The sequence below is a fragment of the Phyllostomus hastatus genome, unplaced genomic scaffold (assembly GCF_019186645.2).
Source record: "Phyllostomus hastatus isolate PE091 unplaced genomic scaffold, TTU_PhHast_1.1 phas_contig_80, whole genome shotgun sequence".
Taxonomy (NCBI): Eukaryota; Metazoa; Chordata; class Mammalia; order Chiroptera; family Phyllostomidae; genus Phyllostomus; species Phyllostomus hastatus.
Genome location: NW_025333960.1, coordinates 48,248,468 through 48,274,479, shown reverse-complemented (window position 1 = coordinate 48,274,479; position 26,012 = coordinate 48,248,468). Strand labels below are relative to the sequence as shown.

General features: G+C 49.2%; 1 protein-coding gene and 1 pseudogene across 1 annotated transcript in view; one reads left to right on the top strand and one right to left on the bottom strand.

The window, feature by feature from the left end:
* The window catches only part of CDH20 (cadherin 20), a 172,918-nt gene extending 162,310 nt beyond the window's left edge, over positions 1–10,608 (bottom strand). Inside the window, exon 1 of the mRNA XM_045850344.1 lies at positions 10,475–10,608. The gene's annotated coding sequence lies outside the window, so the exon portion shown is untranslated. The remainder of the gene's footprint in view (positions 1–10,474) is intronic.
* Positions 1–25,520, top strand: part of LOC123825985 — a 32,005-nt pseudogene extending 6,485 nt beyond the window's left edge.
* The last annotated feature ends 492 nt before the right edge of the window (positions 25,521–26,012 follow it).

Genomic DNA, 26,012 nt, shown 5'->3' with positions numbered 1-26,012 from the left:
AGGCTTGATGTTTGGTTCAGGGGATGTAAAAAGGAACAAGAGCGTTTCCATCCCTTCTCCTGGGGCCTGAAGTTTAGAGGATACTAGTAATTGGCATTGGGGGCACTGTTGTTAAAATCTTTTCAGAGATTGTACCTGTCTTTGTTGGTGTAAATATATAATCACAGGAGGATTTCCGGTCAAGATGGAGGCATAGGTACACATGGCTTGCCTCCTCTCACCACCACAGCAAAAATTACAACCACAAAACAGTTATCTCCCAGAAGCATTAGGAAGTCGAGCTGTATGGAAGTCCAGCAACCAAGGAATTAAAGAAGCCACATTCATTCATTCATATGAGCAGGAGGGGTGGAGATGTGGAGACTTGGAACAGATGGTCCCACACTCACATGTGGTGGATAAAAACGGGAAGGATATCTTGTGAGCCGGGGGTCCCAGCCCCACACCAGACCACCCAGCCCAGGGTTGCAGTGCCCCATAACTTCTGGCTGTAAAAACCAGTGGGAGCTGGGGTGGCTGAAGAAACTGCAGCATTCTCAGGCGTCTCCTCTTCAATGGCCCACAACAGACTTAGGACTTATGCAGACTCACTCCCTCTGGGCTCCAGCACCAGGGCAGCAGCTGAAAGGGCACCAGTGACATACGGGGAGAAACTCAAGTGTCTGGCATCAGGGCAAGTGCTGGGGGACAGCTTCCTCCTGGACAAAAGTCAGAGGCCAGGTAGCAGCCATTGTCCCTTTTCTGAGCCCTCCCCTACACAGAGCCACAGAGTAGTGGCACTATATCTGAGACTCCATCACCTGGTTCACACGGGTTACTCCATCCGGGCGATTACCTAAGGCTCCACCCCATCCAGCTTACAGGGCACTTTCCTACATTAGGCCACGCTACTAAGACAGGGACTCAAAGCAGGTCTACCTAATATATAGACGCAAAGGGAGGTTGCCAAATTGAGGGGATGAAAAAAATATGGCCCAAATAAAAGAACAAAACAAAACTCTAGCAGGGGGCCAACAGTGAAGGGGATGAAGCTGAGAAACAAGTCCATGATTTGGAACATAAGCAAGAAAAAAGCATTCAATGAGAACAGCAAGAAGAAAAAAGAATTAAAAAAAAACAAGTATGGGCTCGGGAGCCTCTGGGACATCTTCAAATGTACGGACATCCAAATCATAGGGGTGCCAGAAAGAGAAGAGGGACAACAAGAAACTGAAAAGTTATTTGAAAAGATATTAAAATAAAACTTCCCTAATTTGGTGAGGGAAATAGATATACAAGTCCAGGAAGCACGGGAAGTCCCAGACAAGTTGGACTCAAAGAGGAGCACACCAAGACACATCATAATTAAAATGCCAAAGGTTGAAGATAAGGAGAGAATCTTAAAAGCAGCAAGAGAAAAGCAGAGAGTTACTTACAAAGGAGTTCCCATAAGACTGTCAGCTGATTTCTCAAAAGAAACTTTGCAGGCTGGAAGGGACTGGCAAGAAGTATTCAAAGTCATGAAAGGCAAGGACCTACAACCTAGATTACTCTACCCAGCAAAGCTATCATTTAGAATGGAAGGGCAGATAAAGTGTTTCCCAGACAAGGTAAAGCTGAAGGAGTTCATCATCACCAAACCATTATTATACGAAATGTTAAAGGGACTTATTTAAGAAAAAGAAGATTAAAACTATGAACGCTAAAATGGCAATAAATTCACAACTGTCAACTAGTGAATCTAAAAAACAAACTAAGCAAACAAGAGAACAGAAATAGAATTGTAGATGTGGCGATCATTTGAATGGTTACCAGTTGGGAGGGGGCGAGGGGAGAATGGAGGGAAAGGTGCAGGGATTAAGAAGTACAAATTGGTGGGTTCAGAACTGACAGGGCCATGTTAGAAACAGTATAGGAAATGGAGTAGCTAAGGAATTTATACGCATGGCCCATGGACATGAACAATGGTGTGGGGACTGCTGGACGGAATGGGGAGTGTGGGTGGAGTGGGGCAAAGGAGGAGAAATCGGGACAACTGGAATAGCATAATCAATAAAATATACTTAAAAAAGAAAATAAAGATATAATCACAGAACTCTCTTAATCACCCATTTAGGGCCCCAAAGGCAAAAATTTAACAGAAAAAAAAACAATGAAGGCATGTTGACTTAATAATTTTTCTTCCAAAGTTTTGTCGAATCTTATTTTTTAGAAATCGTCTATAATGTGGCTAACATAACTATGAGAATTACCTACATTACTATTTGAAAAATGGATGACCCTTCCTTACATTGAAAATGTTTGCTTTCATAAGCAGTACCTGGAGGCTAAACTTTGCTCCGTGGCAGTGGTTCTTGATCGGGGGTGTTTTTGCTGCCCCGGGGACACGTGACGAAGCCTGGAGAATGTGTGGGGATCAGAGCGGATGCTACTGGCTCCTAGTGGGAGACCGGGGACACCGCTGAGCACCCTACAATGCGCAGGACAGCTGTCCCCTCACCCTTCCAATAAAGAAAGAAGAATTATCCAGGCCAAATGCCCGCAGTGCCGAGGCTAAGGAGCCCTGCTCTGTGGGGCGGGGGGTGCAGCTGTGTGGTTAGGACTACAGACGTGGGAGCTGGCCAGCGCTGGGTTCAAGGTCTGTCCATGGCGACCACTTAACCCCGTGCCTCTGTCTGTGCACCTGTGAAATGAAGGTGACAGCAGTGCTGACTTCGCCAAGAGGGCCGATGGGGCCGTGCACGTGCGGCAGTCAGCACAGCGTCTGGCACATGGGCGGGACTAAATAAATGGGGGTTCTTGCCAGTGCTGTTTGCTTTCTCTCTGAATGCTACCCAGTTTAACTGACACAGACTATTTGGCCGCATCCAGAGAAATGGACAGCACTTCCATATCATGGAGAAAGCTGTTGTTTTCCTGTATTTAAAGAACACCCCTCAGCAATTTGATCTCCAAATGTTCGCCAGCCTCGTGGATCAGATGGTAGGCCCTGTGCTGAGCTGCCTGAAGTATTCCACTGAGATGACGAACTGACAAGTGGATTAATTTTTTAATGACTACGTGAGGGTCTTGTTTCCAAATGCAAGTACGCCTCACATTTTCAGGCTGAAATAAGTGTTCCCAGTATTACGGAGATGCGAACATGGGCTAAGGGGTAAACCAGATACAATTATCGCATTTCAAAACTGCGGTGTTAATGGAGATGTACTTTGATTGCTAGATACTATTTGCTTTCAATGCGATTTACAGCGATAATAATGAAAGCACACAAAGTGATGCAAGATAGTTATTTATATAAGATGAGCATCCTCGGGAGTTCTTGCCACTTCGTGCAGAGTATGGGCACAGATTTAGATTCTTACTTAATATCCAAAAAGAAAAAAGCTCACAGGACACATGCCCTCAAGCGTGGCTTCTTTCAGTGACGTGATGGCGGCGCCTTTGCACATCACACCCCAGGTGAGCCCCGGATGCAGGGAATCAAGACGTTTGCAAGGAGGGATGCTGGAACCTGCGTTGGTTCGTGGACTAGAAAGCGAAGGCGAGAGAAGTCTGTGGGCTTGTGTGGTGGGTGGGCGCGAGGTGGCTGAAATGTCTCAGTGGATTTCCCTTGACCTTAAAAGGTGGTAAGCAGGCAGTACCACCCACTTTCCATGTCTAGTAAAAAATCACATTTGCAGGGGAAAGATCCTAAATGCAAAGGTTTGTGTTCACTCCTCTTATCAGAGTGCTAATAATCTTTCAAATTAAAAAGCATGTATTTGGTTGCTTTTAGAAATTACTTCTAAATGAAATTTCTTTAGCCAGCTTCTAATTACATTGCTAAATGAAATTACTTCTGTTGATTTTAAAACAAATTATGGTAAGCTCATCAATTATTCATAATATCTACAAATTAACCCAATTAGGACTTGATAAGGGTGCAGCGATACTGACTTTATAAAATGAAACAAAGTGAAAATGACTATGATACAGAATTCCTTCAGGAAGACATTACCTGCAGCAACTAGATGGGTTTAGATGTGTTTTATAGATACATCTAAAATACTTATACTTAGGTGCACACTTAAAATTCCTGTCCATCAGCCCTGGCTGGTGTAGCTCAGTAGATTGAGTGCTGGCCTATGAACCAAACGGTTACCGGTTTGATTCCCAGCTAGGTCCCAAACCTGGGTTGTGGACCCATTACTGGTTGTGGGGTGGGGGCGTGCATGAGAGGCAACCACATATGATGTTTGTCACCCTCTCTTTTTCCCTCTTTTCTTCTCTCTCTAAAAATAAGTAAATAAAGTCTTTAAAAAAATACCTGCCTACCAATTTGCATAAGCTACTACTTAATAAACTGTGCTTTAGTGTATTTCTGGAAAGCGGAAACCAAAGTTTGGTTCCATCCAAAAATATCAGCCAGAGGACAAGGGCCCTGCACCACCCACCCTTCCACGCTGTTTCACCACCACCTTAACTCGAGCCCTAGTGAACAGCTCACCGCGGGAACAACCGGTAATCGGATTTCCATGCTAATTCTCTCCTGGTTTTTTGTTGACTGCCAGCTCCCAACAGTGCATTCTACTGTGTGCTGTTCTCTAGGAAAACACTAAGACCACCTTATTCACTCAGCTACGGTCAGGTCTAAAAGAAAGAAAAACACTTTAGTTCCTTATGAGCACCCGTTTTTTGTTTTTTGGTAGGAGGTTCCCGTGGCTTCCTGTATTAGTTACAGACCGGGTGCAGGAGCAGCTAGGTGAGCAGGCGCACTGGCCACAGGTGATCCCAGCGAGAAGCACCGGGGGTAGGTGTCCGTCTCCCTGGCGGACGTGGGACGGTGCGGTGCTGCAGTCGTGTGGCAGGGCCTGACCGGTCGGCCGTGTCAGACAAACTTCCGTGACAACCAGCTGTTGCCATTGCCATGGAATGAAATTATTTTATTAATTCCCCTTTGACGACTTGATACAGCAGAGAACACGGAGCCATTTAGTCATAATCGGCCTAATACTCAGTACTTCAAAGGTGGGGTCTGTGTCGACGAGTCGAGAATAACAGCCTTTTGATGAGGTAGCGTCTTGATCACGAAGAGATACTGCGTATTTTTAACCACTTGCATGGGCGCACACACACACACACTCAGAGTTCAGGCAACACCAGAAAGAAGAAAGGAAGGCCTTTAAATGTTTCTACTCTCTTACCTCCCTCGGCTCACACCAGATTATTACCAATGATTATTACTGTTGGGCAGAAGCATTTCTCGCCAGTTTAGAGAAAGAATGTAAAAAGTAACAAAGACCATTTAGGTATCTGACTTAAATATATAAATCCATCTAACTCGGACATTTCATTAACTTAATTTAATTTTCCTTATCAAAGAACCAAATCAACACATATTTGAGGATCTCCTACGTGTAAGATTCCAGGTAGGAGCTATAAAGCTATAAAGAAATATCTCTTTCATAAAGATACCTCTTTTAAAATGGTCATAATGTAAGTCAGAATACAGTCTAAACTTTTGATTAGACCATGAAACGTTCTTATAAATAGCAACGACACCCCCAGTTCAGGCAGTGCCGGGCACGTCTCTGACATTTGTTCTTTTCGCGGTATTTCACGTGACCAGCTTGTACTACTTCGGAAGAAAAGAGAGTGGCGCCATTATAACTTAGCGTATTTTAAAGACCCACGTTTATAGCTTTCCTGACTCCTTTATTGTAGTTATTCACTGATGTATTTCCATACCAAATGTTCTCTTTTATGATTCCTTAAGCTTAAAAATTATTGCATATACCTTGAGGGGAATTGGATCGTTTCTGTTTTGCATCACACTTGAGTAATGCTCTGAGTTGACTATTCTGAGGGTTTTAAAGTTAAGTTAATCCATATGTAATTAGGGAAGTCCTTCACTAGACGGTCTTGGTTAGCAGGAGATTGGCAGATTATTCTGAAAATCTAGCAAACCATGAATAGCAATTAAATGAGAAAAGGCTAAATTTCTCTTGAAAATGGGTTGCTGCCACAATTTAACGTGGCAATATGATTTTCTATTTTTAATTGCAGTTGACAGTTTTATAAAGAATTTTGCCTTACGAAAGCTAGATAGTTCCATAATTTTCAGCCACTTACGCTTTTGAACAGTTTAGTGAGTCTTTTGCCCCTGCCATCTCTTTGATTCATGGTGAAGAAAAGAAACTTAAGTTGGTAAAGATAGTTTTGTACCTCCTGAACACATCGAGACAGAATGAGTACCTTGGAGAAGCTAAGTTCTTCTCTTTATGGGACGGTATAACTTGATGTAATTTTTTACACTTTTTTTAACATAGTGCTTTTACTCTCAGAACAATTACACGTAACATCGATACTTGAATGTGCTCCTTTTTAAAATTTAAAATAATGAAAACCTTGCGCCATGCTCCCCGCCAGTGCCGGGACGCAGGGCGGGTGTGCATGTGCTGCAGGCGGGCTGCTCCCCTCCCCTCCCCGCACACCGTGCGCCGAATGCCCTCTGCGGCCCCCTCCTCACCGCCTCACTTGCACAAGCCCTTTCGGAAGGGGTTGATGACAGTGCCATCTTGTCGTAAATGACAGTGAGTCCCAGTCCACCGCGGACGGTGACCGTGGACGCTCAGCGGCTGGCAGTCACCCGGGTCACTTAAACGTGCATTGTCTCTCATCTTTGAATCGGCATGAAAATACACCGGGGGCGATCTCTTCAGTCAAACGTGCAAGACTCATCTCTAGGCAGTTCGTTTCACAGTGGAAAATACTTAAATGTCAAACAAGGCGATAGGTACTCCTTAAACCCCGCACGCCTGTGGCGCACACGTGGGAGAAGTGCAGAAACCTGGCGCTGTTGGCGTGTATTTTGATGGCGCTGACACGAAGGTTTGCACCTAACTAAAATCTATTAATACCCTCGTCGTCACATAAAGCTTTCACTCTCACTGTCGTTTCCCACGCTGCGTTTGGGTGGGGAATTCTGTCCACATCCAGAGGAGAGCCTGGGGAGGGCAGAGGCGGCGGCGGGTCCTAGTCCCCCAGGGTTCCCAGTGTTCCGGGAACACAGATACGCTTGTACGTATTTTTAAAAAATTACTGGGATTTCCCAAAGTGTCATCAGAGCGAAACAAGCGAAGATAGAAGTAAGGGGTCACTTCTCTGGTTTTCCCTGGCTTTTCTTTTCGCTGCTCTGCACCCCTGATGGCAGCACCACCAGATCAGCGTGAACAATCAACGGTCTAATTATTCCGGTCACACCAGCCCACAATGAAATCTTTATTCCGTGTTTACAGCGATCTCTGGCAGGGGCTGTCTTGCTGTTTCTAAACTGAGAAGAACTGCCCTTTGGCTTCTCCCAGCATCAGCTGCCTTGGTTTCAGCCTTGGATGCCAATAATCAGACTCCTTTTTCTTCCAAAGTGGACATTTTTTTTTTTAGGGTGAAAAGGCCCATTCTCATCACCCCCCATATATTCTGGCTGATTTATGTCCCAGCCACGGCAGCCCTTCCTTCCGTATCTCTGTACGTTTCTCCTCTGTCCATAGAACTCCACCAGGCAAATCCCCATTCTAAGTCCAAAATCGGAAAAAATGCTGAACCGAACAGTGCTCACCACTATGAGGGAGAGAAAAATACAGCCACTGGTTTATGGGTAAGGGAAGTCAAGGAAAATCCCTCCTGCTTTTCTAAACTGCTAATTTTCTAGCTCAAAAGGCATTCAATAACTTCTCCACCAGGGGAAAACATATTCACTTTTCAGTGGCTCTCTTGATTACTTCCAACTATTTACTCAAATTCGCCAACAGCTGCACGTCTTTGAGGGGCGTCAGAGGCTGGGGAGTATTTACCAGCGTGTCCGGGGCCGAGAGACCACGTCGGAGCCTCTCTGAAAAGGCGAGGGGCACTGCTGCGCCCCAGAGACCGGGCGGAGCAGTGAACTCCAGTCCGAGGGTGCGAGGAAGGCGGCACCTTCAGCACGGGGGCAGGGGAGCACACCTTGGTTGGCCCTCCTTGAACCACCTGATTGAGTCCCCTCCCTGGATCTGAGAGGCCACGGCAGCCAGTGCTGGGCCCCATTGCGCTACGTGCTCAGCTGTTTTTTCCCAGAAGAACGTTTCCCTGCCTTGCAGGGGCGATGGCCTCCTTCTTTCTACTCCAGTCTCCAAACCCCCTGGGACTGTTCCCCTAACAACCCTTTGCTCCCGCCTCTCAGCCCCCCCTCCCCCAGCACTTCCTACTTTCGCATCGCCTTTCCTGTGAGAACTGGGTCATAAAATTTTACAGGGGACAAAGGTAGGAGGGGGTGTTTCAATAGTGTACACACGGATTACATTCCCGGGCAACTCGCCCCAAATGAAAGATAATTTTTGTACAAGTATGCACAAGCATGTCCAGAATGCTAAGTCGTTCTGATGTTTGTATTTTTCCGTTTTAATTTTACACTGCCACGTGGGACACACGCTAAAAATACATCTCCTTAACCTGCAGCGTAGCAAACTTTTCACAAAACATTTTAAAAAGTGTATCTTACAGACTGCCCTTCCCCAGGATGCTCCAGGGGTTTTGTGGGGGGTACAGCATTAGATCATCTGATGACACCTGCCCTCTCGGAGAAGTGTGGCTACCCACACACTGGCAAATAGGGAGAATCAGCGCTGAAAAGCAAAGGTCACACCAAAGGTCAGCGGCAAGAGCCCAGGTAAACGCTGAGACTTTGATCCCTATTTATGTAACTTTCTCCTGGCTCTTCGTTTGTCTCTCTTTTCTGAGCAGGAAGGGATCTGGCCAGCTAGGAGGCTCGACCTCATCTCCTATGCTGGTTTAACTGACGCTGTTCTCCCACACTCTTGCCCTATTTTCTGTGTCATCCACTGGCCAAGCCTGGACCCTGGACAAGCTCTGACCGGGGGCCAAGGCCGGAGGAGGCAACCGCCAGTGCCCTTGTGGCCGCCCCCAGCGTTGGGAAGTGAAGCCTGCCCCCCCCCACCCCAGTAACATGCCCAGGGGGACTGCGAAGGTCCCACCAAGAGAAACCCGAATGTCCAGGTCGTACGATACGTGAGACGAAGAAGCTGGGTCAAACATGGGGTTCAAGACAGGCAGTGCCTTCACGGTTCCCAGGCCAGATGAGACCGAGGAAGGGAATCGGATAGAAATCCATTTTCATCTGTGGCCTCTGGGCAAGCACACGACACAGCTGTGACCTTTTGGTGTTTCTGCTGTTCCTAGGCGGAGCCCACGCCTGAGCTGGGCCCCTGGCATGGCCACCTCTCCGAGGGGACACCTCCCTTTGGTGGAGAGACGAATCAGAAACCGGAGGGTGTCAGAGGTCAGTTCATCTGGGGAGGGGCAGGCCCGTTCCAGGCCACCTACAACATTCAGCAAACCAAATCCTCCCTGGCATTCCTGCCGTCACAACATCGATAGCATTACTAACAGTGACGATAATGCCAGTAATAGTGAAACAGTAAACTGCGAGTCTGCCGGGCGACCAACCCCCCACTGCTCCGCTTCCAGCCCTTACTCCCCGCCTGGCCTCTGCGGGGGGGGGGCGGGCCGGGAAGTTCTGGCGCTGCCTCCGGGCTGCCCTCCAGGTTCTAGCCCCCACCCGGCCCGGGAGGTGGAGAGCCAGGCAGAGGCTCCGGCTTCAGCCTAAGTACAGCCCACGGTCTCTCCTGTTGCTAAGGGCCGGTTGGGACTCCGCGATGGCGTTTTCTTGACAAATCTGCAACTTTCACCAGATCCGACCCCCTCGCTGCCCCCTGCCCCCCACCCCGTCCCAACGCCTCCCCCCTCCCGCTCCCCACAATTACAAAGTGCAAAGCTCAAACAACCCGCGCCGCAATCCAGCAATTCAGAGCTTTCCCCGCGAGTGTCAGGGCCCGAGACAGGAAATCCGGGGAGTCAGCGATGTCCGGCAGGTGGTGGGGACACAAGTCACGGCCACATTCTTCCCCCACAGCCGAGCTCGGGTGGGGGTGCAGCGCTAGGCACGGACTGGAACCGGACCGTGGGCTCCCGCGACTCCCAGGAGTCTGGGACTCCAGTCCTCCTTCCCGCGCATCCCGGTACGAGGGACGAGGCTGACCCTGTTTCACTGGCAGCCGGAGGGAGGCGCCACCGCCCGCGGGGCATAACGAGCGCGAAGCCAGGCCAAGCGCCCCGAGAGCTGGGCTCTCGGGTACTCCATCCCCATCCCCTGGCGCGCAGCTCCAGCTGCCAGTGCGCCGAGTCCTCTGGCAGCCCCGCTGCATCCCAGCTTCCCGCCCCCAGAGAGCAGCTCCGCGGTACAGACAGTCCCTTCGCGTCCCCTTCTCCCCCAAAGTCCGGGGAAGTCTAACTCCCACCCGCGCCCAGGCTCGCCGCAGCGGCGGCGGGTATTTGCAGGGAGAGCGCGTCGCAGAGCTGGACCGCGCACACAGCCCGGGGACGACTTCCCCGAGACGGCCGGTTCCGGAGCCCGGAGCCCGGGGACAGACGCACGGGGCCCAACCCGATCGCTGCGCTTTACCTGGCACGGCTGGCGTCTCTCCGGGGACGTTCGGTCCACACTCCTCCGAGGCGCGCGTCCAGCTCACATCGCTGCCTCCCCCACTGGGCGGCCGGTGTCCCGCTGGGTCCCTTCGCCCCAGCTCACAGCACTGCCCCCACCCCCCCACCCCCCTACCCCCTCCGTCAAAAGTGTCACAGCTTTTCTGCTTCCGGATCTTTTGCAAAGTCTCCGTGCGGTCACCAGGAGTTGGGCGGCAATGCAGGGGCGCTGACCAGCGATGCCCTGCTCCGCCTTCCCACGGCCCCCTGCGCTGGGCCCGGCAGGGGAGAACAGCCACCTCCTCTTGGTCACCGTCTCCGGAGCGCAGCGCTGCACGGTCCGCCTCTCACCCCTCGCGCCTTCCCCGGACCGAGTGGCAGCCGCCTGCCTGTGCCGCGGGTCCTCATTCCCCTGCTCATGAATATTCCGACAGAGGCTAATGCCGGTGAAAATTGAATTAGCCAATTGGGGCCAGGAATGTGCGCTCTTTCCTCCGGGGGAGCTGTCTGGAACACCACCAGAAGAAAGCAATTAGCGTCCGGTTGGCACCCTGTGGTTTAGACCAGTGAGGGGCAAAATGGGTTAATTCTTTAAATGCAGTTTAGAGACCGCATTTAAATGCTAAAACCCCTCTATTGGCTGAGAGAGTAAGGGAATGTGAAGAGGGGGAGAGAGGAAAGGGGAGAGGCAGGCTTGCGGGTGGGGGCGGGGTGGCGTCCCCACACCCGAGCTCCCTGAAGTTGGAGTCACTTACTCGGCATAGAGTCTGGATTCTGGAAAAGGCAGCTGATGCGAGAACTGAAATAGACAGGCAGACAGGATCAGAAAGGATGCCAGCCTAGGTTTAACCTTGACCTTGAGGAAGCAGAGGACTGGAATGAATTTTCCAGAGGAAGGGTGAGGAGAGCTGGCAGAGGGAGAAGGACACCTCAGTCATTGATCTACTTTTAAGAATTTCGCAAATCGTAATAAAACCATGGAGTCTGAGGCCTTTGGGGGAAGCAGGGTTGGAGTGCAGATGCCCGGAAGGTCAGAAGCGTCCGAGGGGGAGGCCGAGGCCACCGTGGGGGAGCGGCTTCTCGTTATTAGCGCAATGACTATGACAGGGCCACCCTAGAAAGCCTTTCCAACCAGGGCCCGGCCTTTTCCATTCTGGGGTCAAACAGACAAGGTCGACAGGAGGGACAGTCTCTCTCTTGTCTTGCCGCCTGCCATAGAACGCCGAGTTCTTTGGGTATTGATTACAGCTCGGCTCCAGCCAGAGGGTCAGGAGGGACTCTGCAGCCGCATGTCCCTTCACCCTCTTCACATGCAGTGCTTTAGGGTTTCCTCCCCCATCACTGACTTTCTAAATGCAGACCATCGTTTCGATCGACTTGCTCGGTGGCCAAATGATCCGTGTGGATACACAACTGATAAAACTTTGTGTGCAAGGAACAGATCCAATCCTCTCATGTGTGCCCGTAGAAACCAATATCCTGGTTAAGGAAATTGTGTCATATTTTAATATGTTTTAGAAAGGTCTAGAATGGACACAGTTATCAGAGTGATTACTAATGTTAAAACAGCTAATGTTTATTGAGCACTTGTTATGTGATGGCCATGCATTACCTGAGTCATCTCATTTAATCTGTCCAACTACGACTGTATTCAGATATGTTATTTCCCCATTTGAATAGGAAGGCGAGGCTCAGAAACAGAAGTGGTGTGCCCAGGTCACCTAGCTCGTCAGTGGCGGAGATGAATTGTGGCCCAAACCAGCCTACGCAATATGCCAGAGCCTTCAGGGCACCAGCAGCCCATACAGCCTCCTTATCCAAGAAGAGAGCCAGTTTCTTGGTGTTTTGTCGAAGTGACTTGCCCTTGATGATTCATTTCTTATTGCAATTTAGAAGGAAAAAAGATTTTGGGGAGGGGAATGGTGTGATTAATTTTATGTCTCAATTTTGATTGGGCCACAGAATGCCTGCGTATTTGGTCCAACATTTATCCTGATGGTTTCTGTGAAGGTGTTTTTGAACAAGATTACCATTTAAATGGTGGAGTAAGGAAAGCAGATTGCCCTTCCCATTGTGGTGGGCCTCATCCAATCAGTTGAAGGTGTGAATAGAACAAAAAGGCCAACCTCCCCTGAGTAGGAGAGAATTCTCCCTCACGATGTCTTGGAAATGGAACTTGTTACTTCAATAATTGCATGAGCCGATTCCTTATCATCCATCTCCTGTTACTTCTCTTTCTCTGGAGAGCCCCGTACAGATGGATACCTCTGGTAAATACTACTATTTTTGAATTTCTCATGAAGGCCTGATTATTTTCATCTCCCATCACATTGTCTGGTACATAATATACAATAAGTATACATTTTTACTTAAGATTTTCCAGATCTATTATCCTGTTATTAAGAAGGGAGGACAAATATAATATGTATAAATAAATTATAAAAAGGTCTGTCCAGAAAAAGTCTAGCCACTGTTAATATAACAAAAACAGTTGGCACAACATCCATGTAACCTAACAGCCAAGGAGAGTGGACTGGAATGGGCATGACCTATGACCTCTTTGCTGTCCTGGTCAGTGGGGGCGGTAGACGCTGTTGAGTGAGCACATGAACTGTGTGTGGCCATTACATTAAAAATGACTGAGTGAGTAGAGCAGTGAATCTGCATCAGATTTTGCGTTAAGCTTGAAGGTTGCGCCGTGGAAACTGTTTAGCTGATCCAGAAGGCCGCAGCTGTGGGCAACTGGTGATCGGCAGCTTCACGACAACACGCCTACTCACACACCACGTCTCATGCAGAGTTTTTTTGTGAAACATCAAGTTGTCCAGGTGATTTAGCCCTGCTACAGCCCAGGTTTGGGCCCTGCAACTTCTGGATTTTCCCAAAACTAAAATTAACCTTTGAAAGGGAAGAGGTTTCAGACTGTCAATAAGATTCAGGGAAATACAACGGGGTAGCTGATGGCGATTGGGAGACCTGTGTGAGGTCCCAAGGTGCCTACTTTGAAGGCAGCGGAGGCATCATTGTCCTCTTTACAATGTTTCTTGTACCTTGCATCTTCTTCAGTAAAAGTCTCTTTGTTAAAGTACGTGGCTGGATACTTACTGGACAGGCCTCATCTTGTGTGTATATGTGTAAAGAGATACCAATTTGAATGAAATTTTATCTCTGAAGAACTGAAAAATGGACCGCAGTAGAGGAGCTTAAAGCAGCATTTCTAGAGATTATACCAGGGGAGAAATTTTACTATTACAATGTCAGGGGTAAAAGTGATCGGGTCCAATCTCTGATTTCAACAGCAGTTGAATACCCACTCAATGCCAGACACATTTCTGTTCACATATTTTCTATTGAAGTTCACATTTCAATCACTTAAAACAGTTGAAGATCTGCCATATTTTATTCTCTGAAACTTTGGGTGGTTTAAAACCCTTTGTAAAAAAAAAGTTTATACTGTTTTATCCCGTTGTTAAATATTTATAATGTTCCCCATCGCGATTCCTCCCTTACCATGCTCTGCTGGATCCTCCTTTTGAGGAGAACATCCTCTTAGGAGTTAGAGGCATCCTTTCACAGAAAGGTCTTCAGATGCTGGAGTGTTTCTGTACGCGCATGTGCTAACGTGTGCTCCGGAGTCTGCGTGGACAGGGCAGGGGGAGGGCCGCCAGAGGGGGCAGCGTGGGGGCGCCGGCTCTGGGTAGGCGTGGGGGGCAGTCCTGGGCCGGCCAGTCACCGTTGGAGCGAACCGAGTTAGCGGCCCCGCCAAGTGCAGGTAACAACAATGCCGTGTCTGTCGGGTGGTGCCTTGTGCTTCCACGTTGCTCCTCTGCCTGCCGTCTCGTGGCGTCCTCCCGGTAACCCTGCCTGTGCCGCGTGTTATCCATAGTTAATGGGTGAGGAGTGTCGGGCTCACAGGGATTTAGTGACACACAGAGCTTCTCCTAGTAACGGGTAGAACGGGAGCTTTAATGACAACAACGTCACCTTCTCAGAGAGGCCCTCTGTGGTGTCTTCGTTTGTCCGCACCTCCCTGCACGCACTACTTTTTCCCGTGGAAACACAAGGCCCCCTTTCAAGTCCCCTTGGGATTTCCAAGACGCGTAAAGAAATGATTAGAACACAACGTGTTGTCTCTGTCACTAAACAAAACCTGAAGCTGGGGACCTCGTCCGAATCATTTTTGTATCCCCAAACTCAGGTTTGTGGGAGGCACTCAGAAAGCCCACCGACACCAGTTCTGCACAGCCCAAAAACGCGTCCCATTGGCTTTATTGGGCTGTTAGGGTTCAGTGAAATAGTTGGCAGGTGCTTCGGAAATTTAAAAACACCATGCAATGATATTATTATTTTTACTGTTCAAAAGTAATTTAGAAATAAATACAATAATTTTAGCTTTGACCTCAGATGTAAATTCTGCGGGTGAGAAAGTGGTTTGATGATTTTTGTCAGCTGCTATTATTTAGGGCACGGATGGGTGACCCTTGCTCAGATAATAGCCGTCTGGCTAACAGCCCTAAACTGGCCCATTAAGCAAGAAGGCACGAGTCTGAGAAAGGCGAGGGTGTGTGTGGGCGCACACGCACGCTCCTGCATAATCTTTCTGCAGGTGAAGACTGTTTTCTGTGAATGAGCGGCGTCGGCTGCTAGTGTTCCTGTGTTTCTCTCAGGGAGGGGTCTGCTTGTCCTCTGCGGGGTGACCTTTATTAAGAGCCTCCAAGGTCGCAGCGTCAGCAGCAGAGCTGGGGCTCCGGACCCTGTGCCTCGCTGTTCTCACTGCCTCACCCTGACCCTGCCTGGCAGCCGCTGCCCGCCGGTCCGTCCAGCGCGGTTTCTGGTTTTGCAATTGAGCTGAGCGACACCTCCTCACAATTAGTCTTCTGAGTCAGCTAGTACCCTTGTCATGCGATTTCATGATCTATATTATTCAGTATTATCCATTCAAGATATTTTTGGGTTTGTAATGATAATTATTTAGTAGAACTGATGACAAAGACGCACTAAAAATACTTTGTGGCTTCATGGCGTGTCTTTACCATGAATATTCATAATGGAACAGTTGTTTTGGTTAAAAATATACGCACATTCGCAGACTCGGGAATTCCTGTTGATCTATAGGTTATTTTCTATAGCACTGATGTACAAGTCACAGGGATTTCTCTGCTGGTTTTCCTAAGGCCATCTGCGGTTCCGCCACCTTTGCTTGTGTGTTTGTGTGACCGACATTCATTCTGTCCTTTGCATTTGTGGGCCAGTCAGTGACTTCGAGTCCTTTTCAGAAGAAACTTGTTCCCTCACTGTTGATGTCTGTCGATTCCTGTCTGTTTTCCTGTGTTTGCGAACATACAATAGTAGAGACAAACGCACCCCCCCAGCTGTGCCCCCCCCCCCCCCCCAAGGAGAAGTAGCCGCAGAAACGTTCAGTGCTGGGGACAACCTTCCGGGAGTTGATGCTGCGGATCCAGTGGGTTGAATCTGACGAACTTGACCACGGTGTCCTTGCCACGGGCGAGGTGCCCTGCCGGTCACTGCAGACGTTTCGGAGAGGAGTGAACCCAGCGACTGCTCTCAGGAAGTCTGTAATCTGGGAGACGGGCCTCCATATTGAGCAAAGCAAAGGCTCGAAGGCAAATATGGGTGCTTTCCGTTCAAGGGTCGAAGATGAGGCGCTGGGAAGCCCCGAAGGGAGGGGGGTCGTTTTCGTGCTCTGTGGAAGGGGCAGCGGTGCACTTGGGTCCTGAAGAGTGGGCAGTATTTGGGAGCACGGGGGAGGGTGGAGGGACCATCAGGGGTCCGAGGTGGAGAGGAGGTGGGGAAGCGCAGCCTGACTTCGAGGGGCGGCCGGGATCGCCGTCAGCCCAAGCACACGCCGAGTGCACGTGACATTCAAGGCGATAAAACTGGAAGGGAAGCTGGAGCCCCGAGGGCCTCGGATCCCACGCGGAGAAACGTACATGTTGCTCTGGAGGCAGTGACGAAGGGGTTGCTTCTAAGCCTGGGACTGACACGCTGCAGCTGTGTTTGTGGCTGAGCGCGGAACAGTCTCGAGGCGGGAGACTGAAGGGGTGGGGACCAGCCGGGAGACCTGCGGGAGCTGAAGCAGGATGTGAGCATGGCCTCAGCCGGGAAGGAGGCCTCAGGGCCTGAACGGGGAAGTGAGACAGGAAAGTATCCGTGTGTGTGTGTGTGTGTGTGTGTGTGTGTCACTAGTGCATTGAAGTGCTTTTTACTACTTGTCTTGCATGCTCCTGTCTTAGTAACTCCCTCTCTCTCCCCCTCCCTCTCTACACCCCCCGAACTAGTGTGCACACATGAAAGTACACACAGGACACACACGCTCACAGACAAAGCACACAAAATGCATGCATGCACATACGTGTATGCACTTGCATGTGCACGCTCACCCAGCGCCATGCAAGGCATTTTGCTGGCACGAGGTCATTGTTTGCTGAGTGGAATACAAAAACATTGATGCGGGGCACAGAGCAAATGAGGAATTGCGAAATATTGATCCCAGCCAGTGATGGATCTTGCTAGGCGAACTACAGAAATTCTTTTATGTCCGTTACTAATTGGCATTGGGGAAAAGGCATGTCTGGAGTGGAAGATGACTTCTGGTCGTAGGAACGCGTGAGGAGATGAAAACGCTTGGTGACTCTGATGGCGGGCACCACTGGAGACCCTCTTGGCTACAGTGTGTCTTCTCTCTGAGGTCTTAAAAGCCTTCTTGTGTGAACTCCAGGGCACTGTATCGAGGTTTCCATTTACCCATCTAGAAGGTGTGGTGGACAGAAGGATGGCCCCCAAAGACGTCCACCTCCTAATCTCTGGGACCCGTGACTGTGTTAGTTTACACGCAAAGGGGAGTTCAGGGAGCCGATCAGCAAACGTTCTAATGGAGGGGATTACCTTGGATTATTGGAGTGGGCTCAGTATAGTCTCAAGGGTTCTGAAAAGGAGAAAAGGGAGACAGAAGAGGCAGAGTCGGAGTGATGTGATGTGCAGATTCTACTGGCGATTGATGGCTTTGAAGTTGGTGGAAGGGGCCGTGACCTAAGGAATGGGAGCAGCCTCTAGAAGCTGGAAAAGGCGAGGCAACCTCCTCCCCGAGAGCCTCCAGAGGGGAGCCCAGCTCTGCTGCTGACACCTGGGTTGTGTCCCAGGAGACACACACCAACCAGACTTCTGTCCCCCAGAGTTGTCAGATAACAAACTGGTGCTGTAGTAAGTCACTTTGTGAACATGCTTACTGTTTTGGACTTATATTCTATATTAGGGTACACGACGCCCCGAACTAGGTGGGCTATGGTTGGATTATATTCTAGATTCAACTATAGACATATGTTTTGTTACAAAATTCCAAACCTTGGTCTGAATATAGTATACACAACACCTTTAGGGGTGTGAAGGAGGAGTGTGTGTTCTTTGATTACGTCATACTGGGTGCAGCGAGGAGGCTGATGGATTTAAATGAAACTCCCTGTGTGGTCCTTCATACAGGACTCCTAGACAGGGCGCTGGCGTTGCGAGAGTGTGGAGCGCGGCGAGAGCGCGGCGAGAGCGCAGAGCACGGCCAGAGAGCACGGAGCACGGCCAGAGCGCGCAAAGCACTGCGAGAGCGCGGAGCGCGGCGCCAGTGCGCCGCAGCCACAGCCAGTGTTTACCACCTTGCCCGGGTCACCCCGTTGGTGCTTCTCGGAAACGCAACGTTTCTACGTGCTCATTTTTGTCATTCTCTTTCAAGCGGCCTATCTTTCGGAAGAATGTATTTAAATCACTTCTTTTTTACTTTCATTATTATTATTTGTATCACAGGTGTCATGTGAGACGAGTTAATCATTCCAACAGGATGGAAATAATATCATCAGATGTTGTCGCTTTATATAAGAGGGCAAGTTGTCAGTAACCAAGTAGGAATTCCTTTGTTTCAGCAACATACAAGTTTGACCTGTTACTTTATTTCGGTGCTTTATCAAAGAATAGAGTAAATGGCAGGAAAAAATACAGTTTGAAGCATGTGCACTGTGAAACGCCAGGTGCACTCAGCAGGACACAGGTGCTTCATGATCGCTCCTTATTCACACCAGAGCCTCCAAAAGCTGGGCAAGGCACACGCTATTTAAAGACACACTGATTCCTAAAATTAGCGTGGAACATCAATTAATTTTTGAGCACGAGCCCCTGTGTAAGTCCTCACACACACACCGAGTTTCTGCAACTTTGGATGTGCAAGTACACCAAATGTTAAGAGAACATAAAGCAGCCTAAAAATAGGGTATAAAATAAGATGACTAATTTCATGTGGAGAGGTTTTGCAGATGAAGGAGGCTCGATGTGCAAGTTCCTTTGTAAGTAAAAACTATTCGTTATTCTGGGCATCATTCTGAAATCTTATGGCAACAGCTCCAAATATGCCGATTGATAACCTGTTAAAGGCAGACTTGGAGATGATTTAAGTGAGAGGATCTGTGCTGTGTAACACTGGAAAATTAATAGCCACTCTTTATTTTTCTCTGATTGAAAAGCATATTTTTCTCTCATGGAAAAGGATAAGAAAAGGAAGGCAGTAGAGTCTAGTGGCTAAGAAGACTGCCCCTGGGGTCTCACTCTCTGAGTTCAAGTCTCGGCTCGGTTGCTTGCCCGTGACCTTGAATGAGTTACTTAATTTTGTCATGCCTGCACTTCCTCATCTGTAAGTGGGTATAAATAATACCACCTACATCTTAGGGTCCTTCTGAGGATTAAATTACTTGATCCATGATAATTGTTTAAAGATTAACCACTATTAGATTCCACATATGAGTGAAATCACATGGTATTTGTCTTTCTCTGGCTGGCTTATTTCACTGAGCATGATGCTGTCCATCCAGTGCTATTGCAAAGCATTACATTTTGTTCTCTTTTAATGGCCATGTAGTATTCCGTCGTGTAAATGTACCACAGCAAAACAGAACTAACAAGCAAAATAGAGGAGGACTAATAGATGGAGAGCAGGCTGACAGCTCTCCAGGAGGGAGGGCTGGGAAGTAGAACAAATGAGCAAAAAAGAAAAAAAGAGAGAGAAAGAACTCTCATTTTATCACTGAGAAGACGGAGGTGCAGAGAGTCAAAGGCGCTCGCCCGAAGTCTCACCCAGTTTCCCTCTCTCTCCTCGTTCATGTTTCCCCTGTTCACGTGGATTTGCGAACCAAATCAAATTTATAGAACTAATCAGTTTGTTGGTCACCCTTGTGGGGGGTGAGGGACAAGCTTTGCCACTGTGGGTGGGGCGTGAGGGGGAGGGACGGCAGAATGGGCACTGAGGTGCGTTCCACGCGAGGGCGGTGTGCCCTGAGCCGCCTCGCCGGGGGGATGTTGCAGAAAAAGTGGTGGGTGGGCTTGTGAATTGCTCCGTGTGCCCACTCATCAGATGGACTGTGGGCCAGTCCTTATTTCCTCCGCCTGTGTTTTCTCATCTCCGTCTGACAGCTGGTCAGACCTCTCCCAGGGCAGTCAGCTGTGAGAGTGGAGCCAGCGAGAGGTTGTAGGCGTTCTTTCAGCTCCAGAAGTGACCTCCGAAGTAGACAGAGGCCGTTAGAGCTAAGGGTGGGTCAGGTTCTTGAAACCTCTTGGGGTCAGCAGTCTGCATGGGTGCCCTGCTGTGGAACAGAGAATTTCAGATATACCACTTTTTAGCCTGGTTAGAGGTCCCTCCCTTACGACCTCTAACCTCGGAGGACAGGAAGAGACAGCACACTGTGGCAGGGCTGGGTGAGGGTTAGGAGGAGGAGGAGGGAAAGGGAGGGAGTGACCATGATCCTCATCAGTGGCCGCTTCGGCTGTTTTGCCTTCCATGCAGTTTACAGGTAGGCAGGACGAGGATGCATGGGGAAGTAAGGGCCATCCAGAAAGCCGTGAAAGAGGACAAGGGCGCCGTAAACATGCCAGCAAAAATGCATCTGTTGCCAGGTTGTTTTTTTTTGTTTTGTTTTTTTTACAAGGGATGAGGACAGCTGTGCAACAAGACAATATGCGCTGGACACCCTGACTATCAGTTCGATTTGGGTTTACCCAAGGGAAATATTTTTTACTGAATCAGATTCTTCCCAGTAAGAAGTGTGATGTGAGCTTTAGATCGATAGAGGAAAATGGGCTTATCTGGGTGATTTTTATAGGAGTAAAGGGTACAAGAGTCTCAAAAGAAATGTGTTGACGTTTTCCTTAGCATGTTTAAGACTAAAAAGTCTCACCATTGTTTCTGGAAATAAAACAGAGGGATGGAGCAATTGGGGCTGCTTTGGGGATGGTGATTTTGGGGAAAGAAAAAGACACATTTGGAATATTGAGGACAAGAAGCGTGCCCCTGGGCTGGAGTTAAAGCCCCTCCCAGGAGTGTTTCACCTAAGGAAGACGGAAGGGTGGCGGTGTGTGCACGGCACAGCTGATGATGTCGGCGATGACGCCAGCCGTCGTAACTGGCGCTCACCGCTTGTGTCCTGTGGGCCAGGGACAGCACCGGGCATCTGCATACATCATATCATTTAAATTGCACAGCCACCATTTAAGGCGGCTGCTATTATTATCCCCACAGATGAGGACAGCGAGACGTAGAGAGGGTGACTAATTTTACCAGAGTGCAAAGACAAATGGCTTATAGGTGCCGTTTAAGAAATTATTCCGGTAAATAGGCTGTTAGCGGAAGTCTTTCAGGTGTGGAGGACAAGGGCACAGCACCGACCTCGTTCAGCGGAGAGCACAGAGCCTTGGCACGGGAGAAGGGCACAGCCTGCAGCTCGGGGAGGGTGCCTGGGAAGGGAGCCGTCGTGGGTGCCCGCTGCCCGCGCTGGTGCAAGGCCGCCCTCCAGAGGTGGAAGGCGGGATGGTGTGAGGGGCCACAGAAAATGCCAGGGGGGGAATACAGGGTTGGTTGATGGGCAGGGCAGAGAGTGAGTCATTGAAGGGCCGAGCACACCGCAGTAGAGATGAGCCAGCGCGCTGTCCACTGTCCACCCCAGTGCAGGAAGGCACTCCTGCTGACCAACTGAGAACCAGGTCCTCAGAAAGGACAGGGCCTCAGGGGAATGAAGGCAGGGAGGGCCGCCAGCCGTCGTGAGCCAGAGAGACCCAAAGCACTGAAACCGACTCATCTGAAGGACGCGGGGCCCTGACCCCAGAGGTTAGAAGGAGGACGACAGCGGTAGGGTACGCAGTGGAGTAAACAGGAGAAGAGGGAGGAAGCTCTGGGGCTGAAGAAAAGTCAGCTTTGCCCTTACGCACTCCGTAAGGCGAGTGACTCTGGAAGGCAGGACTCCATGGAGCCAGCTGCTGGGGGCAGCCCTCAGGGGCAACACCAGGCAGAGGGGTGGGAGGAGGGCGGGGTCCCACACGGGCATTCTTGTATTGCAAGGAATTGGGTGGGTGGTCTTGTACCACTGGGCAGCAGGGTCAGGGTTCTGAACAGGATGGGCCGGCCGGGCTTGGGGCTGGGTGTAGGTCCGTGCGTGACTGCTCTAAAGGTGCATGACGTAAAGTCTGGGATGGAGGCCACAGGGTAGTGAACTCCAACCGAGGAGCAAAAAGATTCGTTTTGTAGACATATTGAATAAAGAATTGTATCTCAGGGGAAAAAGTGATGGAATGGAAAATAAAGAGTAATGGAGAGAGGTGAAGGTTTTGTCGGTGTGAGAAAATAGATGGAAGTATCTCTCTCTCCTCTTTCTCTTTCTCTCTGCACATGCACCCCCCCCCTCCCCCCAATAATAATGGTTGACTGTGCACCTGCACTGCTCTGGGAACGGTCTTCAGGGAGGCCCGTGCACTGACCGATCTGCATATTCTTCCCGACCACCCGCCGCCTGGGAAGGAAGAGGGAGGCAGGGACCGGGACCAGGCATTCTGATCCTGGAGCCTACACTCCACCCCACCACACTGCCCTGCATCTCCGCTCTCAGCTGTGCGCCAGTCACGGGCCAGAATACATCACCAAAGTGATGAACGAGCCCTCGGATAAAACCGACAGATGTATGCATAACAAAAATATAAAGTGTGACTGCAAAGTGGGCAGGGGCCTTTCGGTCCTGTCTGTCTCATTCTTGGCTGCATTTGCAGGTGATGGCATTAGTGATCGATAGCTGCACCGCAGATTATCCCAAATCCAGTGTCCTAAAACGGCAAATATTTAGTATGTCAGTTTTTGTGTACCGGGGAGCCGGAACCGGCTTAGCTGGGTGGTTCCGCTCCAGAGTCTCTGCTGAGGTGACTGTTAGACTGTTGGGGTGCTCTGTCCTCTCGCAGCTCCCCTTGGGGAGTGTTGGTTTCCAGGCGCACGCCACAGGCTGCTGGCGGGCCTCACGGCATGACCGGGGGCTTCTCCATGGCACTGCCTGAGGTGGCAGCTGGCTTCTCTGTCCCCAAGATGGCCTCATGACAGGGCAGCTGGCTACCACGGGAACAAGCGATTCAAGAGAGTGCTCCGGATGGAAGCGACAATCTTTGTATAACCTATCCTCCCTCCCTCTTGCCGTATTCTTTTTAATACAGGTAAGTTGCCAACTTCTGCCCACAATGCAGGGACAGAGCTACACAGGGGGCCGTCCGTCATTGGGGACCATCCTGGCGGCCACCATCCACTCTCCTGCCCTCCTTCTCTCTTTCTCTGTCTCTGACTCCACGCTCCTCTTCTTTCCCGTACTTGGTTGATGACCCCTTAGTCTCCTTTAATAGCTTACCCCTTTACTCTGTCCCTATGCGCCTTTTTTTCCACACTTTGTATTCTCCCTGGTCAACAGCCTACATGCCCATGGCTGCAAATGTAGACTGACTCCTAAGTTATTTGTCTCTGGTTCTCGAGCCCCTACCCGATTCACTGCCTGCTGGACACTGTAGCCTGTTCCGTAGCCCATCTGGCTGAAGAAATGAAACTCATCACCCACACCCCCCTGCTTTTCTTGGTTTCTGAGGATGACACAGTTGCCCACCGAGTTGCACAAGTCAGGACTCCAAGAGACTCTCCTGAAATGCTTTCCTCTCAGTCACCCTCAGTGTCTGGGCCAGTCGTCATGGTCTGTCCATGCTAATTCCTAATCGTTTCTTGAACCTATACCCCTTTTGTCTGCCGTTACAACTGACTGCCTGTCCTAACTGAGGTCCTCACCACCTCTTTCCTAGGTTATTAAAACATGAACATAGTCTTCTTAAAGGACTCCCTACTTAGAATTCATCTTTCCTCCAATCGCTTTTCTGCAAAAGGCAGATCTGCTCGAGTTCCTCTTCCATCTAAAACGGCACGCTGACTCTCGAACCACTGCGGCGTGGAATCGGAAGCGATGCCGGCGTAGCCGAACAAGGGTGGACGACGTCATCAGAATCAGTTCAGTCCAGTCCCGACGCCACCACTTATGAATTGCCTGAGGTTGGATAAATTTTACAAAGATGGGAATCATGCCGGAGATCACCACAAAGTTGTGAGGGCGAAATGAGATAACGAAAACCGCTGAGTTTCCCACAAATGTGGGCTATTGTTGCTAACAGGCTGACTGAATAATTGTCTTTACTTTTGTGAAGGCAGTTAGCACATGTAGTTTCCTAACTACGTCATTTTTCCCTGCTCTTCTTTGACTTTGGATATGATGTTTTTTTCCAGCTTGGAACACCTGTTCCGTCCGCTGTCCCACTGGCTCCCTGGCCTGCTGACCAGCAGACTTCCACCCCTCCTTCCACATCCCACTTCCTCTCCTGTTGGGACCTCTGGTGACTTCCTGCTGACGGGGACCCCTCGGACCCCCATCCTGGTGGCGCACGCCTCATCGGATGCAGTTGTTTCTTTGTACACTTAGCTCCACAGTAAATGTTGAAACTGTGGGTGTTATCCCAAATACCTAATATAGTACCTACTAGACAGATAGTAAGTCATTTAGAAAAAAAACATTTCCTAACATCTGAATAAATGGTGATTTTTTTCTTTTAATTTTTAGGTTATAGTCAAATTACTTTGTAGACTATAGAAAATTCAGTTGAGATCTGTGGTGGAGAAGTAAATTCACCTTAGAATGTGCTGAAATGACAGATATAAGACAGAACGTGTAAGAAGATCGTGGCAGGGAGCAACAAGCCTTAATGAAGCAAGAGCGCGAAACCTCCCCTCACGCTCTGGCTTCTTCAGAAAACCGAACATGGCATCTCCATGAAGAGCCTGTTTTCTGGTCACAGCAGGTATGTTGACTCTTTTCGGAGGTTTCTCGACAATTCCACAAAACGCCAGTGCATGCAGGGATTCACGGACAAGAAGCTGCCAAGCAGGGGTAATAGCAAGGACTGCAGACGAAAAATCAGAAATTAGGATTCTAAGCGTTGGCGGAGGTGCAGGTGAAATTGATCTTCAAATTCCCTCCGAAGTGAAGGCTCAATACCCGGGAACTCGTACCGACAACGAGGTTGTTGAACCAAGTGCTGAGCACACTGCAAGTACAAAGGGTTTCTAGCCGAGTCATCAAACCTCAAGAACGTTGCGTCTGCTTGGCGTGAGGAGACATCATCCAAATATCAAAATAGAATAACGGAGAAAAAAGAACTTCAGAACCAAGACTTCATTCCTATGATTCGGACGCTGTATTATATAAAAGACACCCCAGCTACCCCGAAAATTTTCCATAGTTGCTTAGCTGCTGATGCTAAGACTCTTCCTGCCTCGTCCCAGGGAGCCAGGGGCTGGGACACGCTGTGGAAAAGGGACAGAGCCCGCTTCTCCTGGGACGACCTCTGCCAGAATGTCACCTCGACTGATCGCGCTCAGATGCTGGACACGTAGGGGTTGAGTATGAGTGTTACACCCTTCCGTCCCCCGGGGACGTACCTGGCTGCTTTATTGGTGGCCATGAACATGGAGACCGGTTTGGGATTTTTTGACAGGAATCTGTGACGTTAACACAGTAGCACCATCTGATCTCAGAGCAGAACTTGTGAAAGATCGGCAGGAACCCGGATTCAGTGTAAAGGAAGGCAGGAAGGTCCTTTTTAATGATGGTCTGAGTCTCACAGTGGTTCAGGCATAAATACCAGTCATGGCAGTGCACTCAAAATTGTATTTTAAACAGTGTTGATCATTTATTTCTGTGTTAAAATTACAAATATATCTCATACTATAAATAGGGAATTGTCTCATATGTAAAATCCAGAAAACGTCAAGACATTCTTGGACTTCTGTGTACAATTATGTATGATTTTGCTCATATTATCCCATCCGTTCTCCAGGTAAAGAGACCACACACAGGACAAATATCATGTAAGCTGGAAAAATGAGATGACTAAGTTTCACTGGCTTATTGATAGTAAAATCCTTTCCATTTGTTGACCATACTGGAATTTCCTAGAACGCCAATGAAGTATGTACTATGGATGTTTCACATACTAGTAAAGTATATGCTTATTGATACTTTGAGGGGGGGAGTAAGGGAGAGAATGCTTTCCAAACAGAGGATGAGACATTTATTTGTATAGGAAAATAATAAAGGGATCAGAGCATGAATAACAGATGTCAAAGAACA